We start from the raw sequence: 12,511 nt of genomic DNA on the forward strand, positions 1-12,511 counted from the left end.
ACAGCAACTCTGCATGTTCAGCAAGATAAACATCACACAATAATAAATAATGCACACTGCAGTTCTGCACCCCTACCCAAAGGTACTATATACCCGTGTAGTCAGGCACAATCAAGGGTGTAGGTAGGCATACACAGTACAGAAATATGTCCAGTCATCCTGAGAAGACTGTGCTAATGCCAGCACAAACCACAAACTGTTCAGATGTGACTAACGTACTAATGACAGTATAGCTGTTCACAAACAGTGCATGTGCCTGATATTCATAATTGATAGTACAACATACTTAGATGTCCTCACCACTCTATCAGGGGTGGAAGGTTTCAAATATCCCACCTAATGTATTGCATATGCACAGCTGTTGCTGGTAAAGAAATGGGCAGCTATGGACCATCTCCACACCCATCGTGTACATTCCAAGCTAGTTTCCCTACTGTCTTCCCCTCTTTGAGCACCCTTTATCACACATTCCTATCTCCACATTTACTTTTCTGTCAAAGACATGAGCGCGGGGGTTAGCGGGAGTGAGCACTTGTAAACAGTAGTAAGCGGGATTGCACCAGTGTGCGCATGTGTGCGCCTAGCTTAGCATTGCTAAGATATGATAAGCCCTGCCAAGCTTAGCTTACTATTGCTAACATAAAATGAGCTAAGCTAAGCTTAGCTTAGTATTGCTAGAATACAATAAGCTAAGCTAAGCGTTGCTTATCATCACTAAGCATCGCACAAACCTGCACCAACTCGCTTACAACTGCTTAAAAGTGCCTTTGTCACTCTGTATGACAAGGCCCTTGTATTGCTCAGCAGCAAAATAAAATACCCTTGTCAGTCTCATACCCCACACATTGGACTCACCAGTCTGCATGATATACCACTAAGCCACAGCATATATTCAATAACTTGGCGCTGAAAGAAATATAACATGCATTACAAGGAGTGCATGTAAAGGGAAAATAGGAAAGCCTTAGGAATACATTACACTAAAGAAATATGACATGCATTAAAAGGACTGAATGTAAAGGGAAAATAAGAAAGCCATAGGAATACATTGCAATAAAGAAATATAACATGCATTACAAGGACTGAATGTAAAGGGAAAATAGGATAGCCATAGGAATACATTGCAATAACTACTGTTGTATGCCAGTTAATTCCCTAATTCCAAAAGAAAGTGCATACTCCCATGTATCCAGTGTTAGCATTAGGAGGTGTGAGTAAACTTACACACTGAGAAGAGTGTACTGGAAGAAGCAACAGTCAGGTTTTAGTACAACATGCATTTCACTGGCTACAACCCAGCTTCAGATATGAGACATATACCAACCTTCTGACTGACACAACAGTGTCCACAGCAAACAAGCATGGTCCCCACCTTGCAAAACTGAAAGGCCTATGCCTACCTAACCTATCAATTTTATAGCAGTGTCCTGAAATCACAGTGAGAACTGCAATTACCACACAGCAGGCTGCATGCAATTACTAAATGGTGGGCACCAATTGGTCAGAGACCATCACAGGCACATGTGCAGATACCTAAAAAAGCAGCCTGTACTTGCTGTCCACACATGCAATAATATCATTGCAGCAACTGGAGAGAGAGAAAGAGAGCGAGCAAGAGAGACAGACAGACAGACAGACAAACAGTTGGAGAGACCAAACCAAAACAAAAAAACAGAGGCAGTTGGAGACACCGACCAACCAAAACATAAAATAAAACAAACAGTGGCAGTGGAGGACACCAACCTAAACAAATAAAAATAAAAAAAACATCAACAGGTACAACAGACTGAGGTGAGAAATACAAAGGTAAGGTATATAACACAGATGTATTTGCTGGCAACCGAATGATGTGTCTGAAGGGTACTCTACATTTTGTGAACACTCCTTATGTGGTAGCAGTCCGTATCTATATGTATATCCAGATGTGCATAGGGCAAGGGACATACTGCAACTGTTAGTGAAGGCTGGACATATATATGTATTTGAAGGTTGCTATGTGCACACATTTATGTAGGTTGTAGTGTGTGGCATTGAAAACAGCAAGCAGTGCAGGTATATGTCATGTGGTGGTTAAATGCTGTGGGACTGAGTTACAGCCAGTGAGGTCTGCTACGCCTATATGGCCTGAGGACAGCGAAATGCATTCTGCACAACACTCTGCAATATTATTACATAATCATATGTCTCACAACTGTTCCATAATTGATATTCCCACCATGAAAGCTGGCCAGTATATCTGCATATATGTGCATGTATATGTACAGCAGTGGCTGTTTACAAGTATGTGTATATATATGTGTATATATATATATATATATATATATATATATATATATATATAGATAGATATATATATATAGATATATATATATATATATATATATATAAATATATATATATATATATATATATATATATATATATATATATATATATATATATATATATATACATATGTATGTGTATATGCACACATATATGTATGTATATATATATATATATATATATATATATATATATATATATATATATATATATATATATATATATATATATATATATATATATATCTATATATATATATATATATATATATATATATATATATATATATAGATATATGCATATATACATATATCGATATATATAGATATATAGATATGTAGTTATATAGATATATACATATGTAGATATATAGATATATACATATATAGATATATAGAGAGATATATAGATATATACAGATATATATGGATATCTATGGATATGTATAGATATGTACATATATATATATATATATATATATATATATACATATATGTATATAGGTATATATAGATATGTATATATAGAGTGATATATAAATGTATATGTATGTAAATATTCATTTATATATGTATATATGTATATATATATATATATATATATATATATATATATATATATATATATATAGTGAGAGAGGGAGACAGAGGGTCAGACGTATTGCAACAGGTGCCTGGTGACCAAGGCATGGACTGAACATGAGTGTTGATACTGCAGTGCCTTAACCCATTCCGAAACACTTTACCCACTAACTACCAGATAGGTGGTTGCCTGACTAACACTGAAGGTGTCAGAAGGGAACATGGGACACAGGTGGACAGTAACCTCCCCTTTGATATTCACAGTGCCACACTAGTCTTGTAATCTGTCTAAGTGGTACGTGTAATTACAAACGATGTGTCATGTACGGAAATATAGGTCAGTGTTCCCCTGTACTCATCACAATGCTCCATGTGGTATATACCTCACATGACAACTACAGCAAGTGGCAAGTCCACAGACAAACCTCACAAAGGGTAATACTGCCCTGAAACACATACCCTATTCAGACTGACTCACATAACCACAGCTACAGTGCATTGTATACCGGCCACCCAAAGGTTACCTCTGCCAAAAATACAGAGGCATGCCACACCCATAGCAGTCAGACAACCACCATGTCAACATCTCACAATCCCACTGGGCTACACGGCCTAGGTCCCTAGTCCACGCAACATCACTAAACAGCACATGCTGGAGGGATAGGCTCCTATTAGCAAATATGTCATACTCTGGCGTTAACCACCCAGCATGAACAAACAGGGCTCCTCAGTAGCAGATGTCAGACATACCCCTGATGATTGTCTGGGGGACAGGTAACACGCCCTGGGAATCACCTCTGTGTATCCGGTTGACAGGGAGAAGTGAAATCTAATTACATGTGTATCACAGGCCAGGGTAACATATGGTTAGGCTGCTTTAGGCCCCAGGGACAATAGCGTATTACCTACTTATGACACATTGCACACAGACATGTACACAGTGCAATGCCTGCTATGTGAGGTGAAATGTGTGTTTCAGTGAATGTGTGCAAGGTCTGTGACGGTGTGATAGCTAGGAGTGTGGTTGTTTCCGTCATGGTCGTTTGTGTCCTACGTGTGAGGCCAGAGAAAGATGTGTCAGTTATCGGGATGCAGACATAGTAGGATGGTATATGTTGTGGCATAGGTCCTTGTGTATGACTGTGGTGTCCCATCATAGGCTGACGCAATTCATGTATGCTCAGTAAGTGGTACTGCTGGTGAATCCATCCGACATTAGAACTGTTGTACCACCTGAATCTGTAGGCGTAAACAGCACAGTATGGTGTATGTTCACATTCCCTGATAACACTGTCTTGTGTGATTCCTGCAGTCTGCACAGATTACATTCCTCAGGCATAGGTATCTGTAGGTAGGGGCACACAGTACTGTAAAGTACATAGCAAATGCTCATCTGTGTTAGCATACATTTGTGTATAGTATGAATGTCTGATGTGTGTGTAATGATGCCTGTACCATGTCTGCAATCACATGTGTGATGCAGGGTTTGCGTGTGTACTTAGCAACATGTATACTCTGTTACAGCAGTATGCCAGCTATATTAACAACTATGCACATATGTTAGGTAGGGGTATGGCATCAATGACTAGGGTGGGTTACTAGTTATACTGTAACTGTACTTCGCATTCATTGCAATGGATGAGATATATCTGCATGCATTAGCTTGATATGTACCCCCCTGGCAAGGCTGTGCATTGGATCCCAAACAGTGAGCTGAGTACTGGTGTATATCAGTGTATCATATGGAGTGTGGCAGGCACTGTCAGCCAGTTGTGGGCTGAGCACTGATATGTGGTATTGAATGTGTGTATCCTTTGACAGATGAACAGATGCTATATATGGCTAACTGATATCTGTACTGTATAATGTTAAGTGTGCCACATGACTTGCTCGCACATATAGAGTTCTTGTCTTCCAGGCTTATGGCTCATCACAGGAACCCCTGCTACACAGCTGCAGAGGAACAGGAAATCCACCACAGCCTGGTACAGCACTATACTCTGCTGTTTTCAAGGGACAGCCAGCACCAGCAGGAGCGTACTGCACTGTGGCAAGAACTTGTTCATTGGGTAAATGACATAGGCATGCATAACTGGACATATGAGCAGGTACACCATCACTGCAATGATTTAATTAGACATGTCCGGCGGTGTGCATCTGATATCCACAGACAACAGCTTGCCACAGGTGATGGGGTGGCCATACATCCCCCCTCACCAGAGTGGAGGAACTGCTGCTAAGTGTGGTGGCTCCTGGCCTACAGCAACAACAACATCACACATGTGTCGTCATGGAGGCCAGAACCACCCAGCATAGTGACATGGACTGTGCAGGTAACATGCCCTAGCTGTAGACTACTGTTACCTGTATTGTTAGATTATGCATGTGTGAGATGTGTACTGTGTTTAGCAGTTGTGCTGCCTATTGTGTGCAATACTGATAATTTGAATAGTATCTGTACTCCTATGCCTGTTGTTCTACTGCAGTTTAGCACACTCACAGTAGCAATGCCACAGGTGTGGCCACTGACAAACTGTGTCATATTCTTGCAGGTCCCTCTGGTGTGACTGCAGGGCATACGTTACATGCTGGTGAGTGTGTTAACACTTTAAACTTGGTATTGAACTGTGCATGTCATAGGTGAGGTGTAGGCCATGTACACATAATACACTTACGTATAATGCATGATGTGCATGTTTGCTGTGAGACATGAAACATCTCAGTAATGTCAGTAGCTGCCTCATTTACATGCAATGCACAGAGCATCAGACACAAATGTGGCAACACTGTACTGCACATTGGATAGGCATAGTTGACACACATGTACACAGCATAACATGTTTGTCATACGCAGTACACCTCAACATGCTACACATAGTGTAACCGGACACCCGCTGCCAGCTCACACTTCAGTATCCCACATGTCATCCACACACCACACATACCATACCTGAGGGGTAGGGGCCTAGCATGGGGCTGTGCAGCACTCCTCAACACATAACTCAGTCATGTTAGGCAATGCTCCCTATTGGACACCTCACACACCCTTGTGCAACGTGGCTGTGTAATTGTGAACTTAGTCATGGCACTGCAGTTCAGGTACAGCTTGCTAGGCGGTGGTCTAGCACACTTTAGTGGCCTTGAGTGACCACATGATGCATGATGCATGATGATGATGGCTAATGGTACTACACCCAATACTGTTACAATGGCCATATCCAGGATTGGTATCCCATCACATATACATGCACCACCCATCCCGTGTGTGTACATAGCATGCATGTGCTACACCTGTGTCCACAATTATCTGCTACAGACACAGACACTGCAATCAGACATGGAAATCCATGTGACACACAGATAACACACACAGCCATGGTATGTATACCTGTGTGTGATGGTGCACAGGACATTGCAGAGCTTATAATACTTGCACAGAAATGTCATGTCCTTGTACACATTGTGTTCCAGGGTGTAGGCAATCACTGAACATGTACACACATGCACCACAGCCATGTACACTGTCATCAACTATGGCTGTCTACACTCACACTGCATTGACTTGAGCAACACTTATTCTGCATGCTGACACGTGTGCATGACTGATTGCCTTGTGATACTGTCACCCACCTTCAACCAGTATTGAGTATGATTTGGAAGTCTGTTGTGTGTGTGTATCTGCTGTAGTGAGGAGTGTGCATGTGTTCCTGTGTTCCTTTGTGCCTGTGTGCCTGTGTGCCTGTGTGCCTGTGTGCATGTGTAGACCGTAACGTGTGTTTCCTGTCTTCCTATCACAGGTGCTGAGGTAGGGCTTGGTGAAAGCAGCAGGCGACCTGAAGCCACTGCCATAGATAGTGGTGATGATGAAACATGTATTTTGGCACAGGGAGATTTGACAGGGCCTGTCGTTGGTCCACCAATCGACAGTACACAGCGTTCAACCCCATCTATGCGCACACTCTTACTGCCATTACATCCCTCACCACCAATGGCCATAGGAGAGGGACAGCATACAGTTGGCATTGACCAGGAGAGTGTGGTACCCATGGCACGTGCATCCCCTCACAGCAGCCATAGCCATAGACCCACAATGGTAACACATCGGCAGAGGTCCAGGGGTTCTCGGGGGAGCACCACTGGACATATTGCCCCTGGTAGGCATGCCCTCACAGGTCTTACGACAACCACTATGTTCCGGGCTGTAATCAGGCTCAGGCACGTATGGAACGGTACACCAGGCAGGGACTTAGGGCGCAGAGGGCACATAACACTGCTATCAATGACAGCATATGTGACCTTGCCAGTGCCATCCGGACATACACCAAGGTCATTGATAGACGTTGGGGGGAGACAATAGATGCCCTCCACAACATGTCTTCCTCAAGCCAGGACCATGCGGGATGGTTGCAACGTCGACGTGGATGCATGCCAGCAACAGCAACAGCTGGCAGTGGTCTCGGACGGCCCACAGCTCACAACCACTCCTGTAGTGGCAGTGCCAACCCCAGCAATGCTGGGGCTGGTCTGTCCATTGTCCGTCCCAGTAGACCACGTGCACATGGCTCTGACCAGTCCCAGCAGGGACATGGGTCCAGTCATCAAACCTCTGCCTCTGATGACAGTACCCAGTCAGGGTTGGTACCCAATACCATCCGTATAACCCCTGCCAGGCACAGGTACTGTGTCCATGGCCGGAGACAGTGATCTGTACAGCCAAGCAGATACAGTCTGTGGCTGTCCCACAAACCACCGTATATGGCAGCCACATGGTGGAGCTGTGTACATGCAGACACACACACGTTAAGCAAACAACTAGGGCTCATACATACACACACACATTACATCAACATTGGCCCATGCTGTACTGTTGTCCCACACACACACAAACACACACACACACACACACACACACACACACACACACACACACACACACACACACACACACACACAGACATGTCAATTGGATGGGTCAATGTCAGTCTCTGGTAAACAACAAAATGCCCTGTGCATATGATGATACCTGTGCCGCCTCCTGTCATCTGCATTATCAACGGAGGGACAGGCTAACATGGTGCTGATGCACAGGGTGACACTATAGCAGTGTAGCAATGATAGCGAGTTGTCAACAAGGAAGTCTAACTACATCCTTGTAGGTATATCTGAGCAGACATTATGCATCAAAGCTCTGTTTGTCAATGTAGCATTGTTTACACCACTGTTAGGTCTGAGTATGTATTATCTACCCATGTGCCACTTGGTTGATGTGTGATGTGTTGCCAGCATGTGTTAGCGAGTGGACAGTACGTGTGTGATGTGTGCAGTACAGATTAGCAAGTGTACATCTGAGAACATGGTGGGTGCGCGCTATCTGGATGGACGTGCATAGTGGACACATGGGACATGTGGCATACCCTGTCGTACACATTATTAACATCCCATTGCATCTTTCAATGGCCAGTATGCATTCTACTACAGTTATGTACTAACATGGGTAGACGTGTGTATGACATGGGTTGACACTATGCTGCGGGTGATACCGTTAATATCAGTCAATGATTTGTAGTCTGGTAGTATACACAACCTCAACAGCATGACTATAAGCAATCATTGGATGATGTCCTGACAAATGACACACAGTAGTAGGGAACCCAGTATCAATTGGATCCTTCCGGTGCTACACTATAACACTAACCAGTGGTGATGACCGCCACCCATTACTGTGACCACACCTGTGTGTCATATAGCCCCCTTAGGTACATGCAGACACACTAAGGATGTGTCCATCCAAATCTGGGAATGCATGGAATGGCCTACAATGCATTCCCTGGATGGGACACATATCCTACACAAGGGTATCATACAGACAGATGCCTGTTGTGTGATACATGCTTTATAGCAGTAAGCCGACTATGGCATAGTCATCCTCATGTATTATACATACTATCCCGTCAGTACCACACCGGTGGTAGCCCTCAACATGTATGTCGGGTACCATTGTGTACATACAGACCCATGTTATGTCATGTGTCCCTTCGTATCCACATATCCATAGGTATTGTGGAGTCCCAAGGTGTATCAAAGACATTAGAGGCCTGAATGCATATCCACAAGGCAGTCGTACACCTATAAAGACTGTCCATTCTTGGCAGACTTTGTTGTGTATGACCATGTTTGACATATACCCCTGCCATATACCCTCACTCACACTACTCTTAAGTAACTGTCATGGGTGTGTTGCCACAGATGACCTTGGTCACAGAATACGACAGTGGATGGCCATGTCACATACATACATATGTGATCTACGATCTGAGTAGCAGCAGCACAACCTGTCAATGGAAACAAATGTATTCATGCAGTATGCAGGCTCCACACCTATGTACTGACTGAAGGGACATGGACACATATATATTTGCCACGCAGATACCTGATGTCTGCAATGCACTTACTGTTGTCATCATACTATGTCATACCATAGTATAAGCAAAACCCACACTATGTTGGCCAACAGTGACACACACACAGTCAGCATTTGCAGGATTCAAAACCATACCTAGCAATGTTATGATACTAGAGAGTGATGCATTAACAGGGCATGCTATTTGCTTTACTAGCTGGCTTACCTTCTCCTGCTGTATTTGTAGGAAGGTGACATCATCAGACTTTCCAAAGAGGAATGTACCTCTTTTACTGACTTTTCCCAGACTCCAGAAAGGAACTTCTCTCCAAGGAAACTGCACACATACACCCACCCCCCTCATGCTTTGCAGGATTCAAACCCCTATATAACGATGTTATGATACTGGAAAGAGATGCATTAACACGGTGTGCTATTTGCTTTACGGGCTGGTTTCCCTTCTCCTGCAGTATTTGTAGGATGGTGACATCATCAGACTTTCCAAAGAGGAATGTACCTCCTTTACTGGGTTTTCCCAGTCTCAAAAAAGGAACACCTCTCAAAGGAAACTGCTCACATACACACACTTTGCAGGATTCAAATTTCTACTTAACTGTGTTATGATACTGGAAAGAGACGCATTAACACAGTGTGCTATTTGCTTTACTGGCTGGTTTTCCTTCTCCTGCAGTATTTGTAGGATGGTGATATCATCAGACTTTCCAAAGAGGAATGTACCTCCTTTACTGGGTTTTCCCAGTCTCCAAAAAAGAACACCTCTCAAAGGAAACTGCACACATACACATACCACACACACACACTTTGCAGGATTCAAACCCCTACGTATGTTATGATACTGGAAAAAGACACATTAACATGGCGCGCTATTTGCTTTACCAGCTAGTTTCTCTTCTCCTGCAGTATTTGTAGGATGGTGACATCATCAGACTTTCCAAAGAGGAATGTACCTCTTTTACTGAGTTTTCCCAGTCTCCAAAAAGGGACAACTCCCAAAGGAAACTGCTCACATACACACAACCCCCACACACTTTGCAGGATTCAAACCCCTACTTAACTATGTTATGATACTGGATAAAGATGCATTAACACGGCACGCTATTAGCTTTACTGGCTGGTTTCCCTTCTCCTGCAGTATTTGTAGGATGGTGACATCATTAGACTTTCCAAAGAGGAATGTACCTCCTTTACTGGGTTTTCCCAGTCTCCAAAAAGGAACACCTTTCAAATGAAACTGCACACATACACACTTTGCAGGATTCAAACCCCTACCTAACTATGTTAGGGTACTAGAGAGTGACACTTTAACATGGCGCGCTATTTGCTTCAGTGGCTGTTTTTTTTTCCCCTGCTGTATTTGTAGGATGGTGACATCATCTGACTTTCCAAAGAGGAATGTACCTCTTTTAGTGTGTTTTCACAGTCTCCAAAAAGGACACTCCTTTCAAAGACAATTGCACACATACACGCAACACCCCCCCACACACACACATACTCACTGCTTGCAGGATTCAAACACCTACTTAACTATGTTATGATACTAGAGAAAAATGCATTAACACAGCACACTATTTACTTTACTGGCTGGTTTCTCTTCTCCTGCTGTATTTATAGGATGGTGACATCATCAGACTGGCCATGGTAATGTGTGTACACTTTGTTTTATGCCATTCTGGGAATGGTCCATGTGGGTCAGCAGGTCTCAACAGCTTGAACATGACCTCAGTATCCTTATCTTGTGTGATCTATCCGTGGACACATTGACATTCTGTCATATGTCAACACATATTTATGCACAGCTTCTTGGTTTTGTGGATACTACATGCGTCTGGGATGTTGATAAAGGGCTATTCAAAGTCTATGTGACACATGTGTAGATGTGTTCATTGATGTATGTCCTGGGTGGCTGCCTTGCAAACAGTCTAGCATGTTTGGGAACCATGATCCGCACATGAACATACCACAGTTGGTAGGGTTGCATGTGTGTCAGCTTCCAATAGCTCTGTTTATGACTGCAACCATGATGGACTCCATGACCTTGCAGATCAGACCTCATAGGCATACTGGACTTGACTTCCCATGGTGTGCTGTGCACCAACACTTGTGGGGAGTGCCATATGTAGCTGTGACACATTCAACGGTTCCACATCCTGTGTAGGGGGTGCGGCTCAGATAACTGTTCAGGTGCATGATCTGTTTGTTCTGTAGTTTGTGCATGACACATATTGGGAATCAATGTATTCCACCTGCTGAGATGCTTTTGGCAGTGGGGGTAGCTGCTCATCCATTCTACATGTGATATCTCCTAGTATGATGATGTGGACTATTGTCAGTGGGGGATGGGTATGTACATATGGGCCTGTTTGTTATGATGTCGGCATTGACACTCAGGTACAGTTGGCCCTGACTCAGGACATATATTTGTGTACATTGATATTTATGACATAGCTGAAGTAGGTGCCATGATTCAGTCTGGACTCCTTCTCAGCTCCTTTTTACAACACAGTAACGAACATGAGCACAAATCCCTGTTATACTCTTTTACATGCTTAACACCCTACTGATCCTTTGTGATCAGGTTACAGAGTATGTCATGATAATATCCTGACATGTCCAGGGGTCGGTTTTGTGTGTACTCTTCAGTCCAGCTGGTGGATATTGTGATATTGACACAATGTCACATCTGCCTCATGTACACAGACAACCCTCTCCTCCTCCCAACAAACTCAGATATATGTGTGAGATGCACCTATATAGACATACAGGGAGTTGAAGTCTCTCGACACATGACTGGCACAGTGTATCAGGTGGTGAAGGTAACCACACACACCACATATCAGTCTCACATATCCTCTAGCAACAGCACTCAAACCACATTAGCACACATTGACATACTCGGATGCTGTAAATGTACTCTACCTAAGCAGCAGAGGCCTCCAAAGCAGACACACACACACCTGCTACCCCACTACAATACCCACATATCACTAAGTTCACAATGTCAGTGTGCCACACAGTCACTGCCCTTCAGGCTAAACAATACACCTAATACACTTGTAATAGGCAACACTTATATTCAGACACACTGACATACCGCTCAACAGCCCTGACAAGGGAATAGTCACTTTGGACTGTCTGTTGGGTGCCAGGATCTGCCGCATAACACAGGCAGTCAGGTCACTCCAAA

The sequence above is a fragment of the Protopterus annectens genome, chromosome 3.part1, assembly GCF_019279795.1.
Source record: "Protopterus annectens isolate FY-2018-M chromosome 3.part1, PAN1.0, whole genome shotgun sequence".
NCBI lineage: Eukaryota > Metazoa > Chordata > Ceratodontiformes > Protopteridae > Protopterus > Protopterus annectens.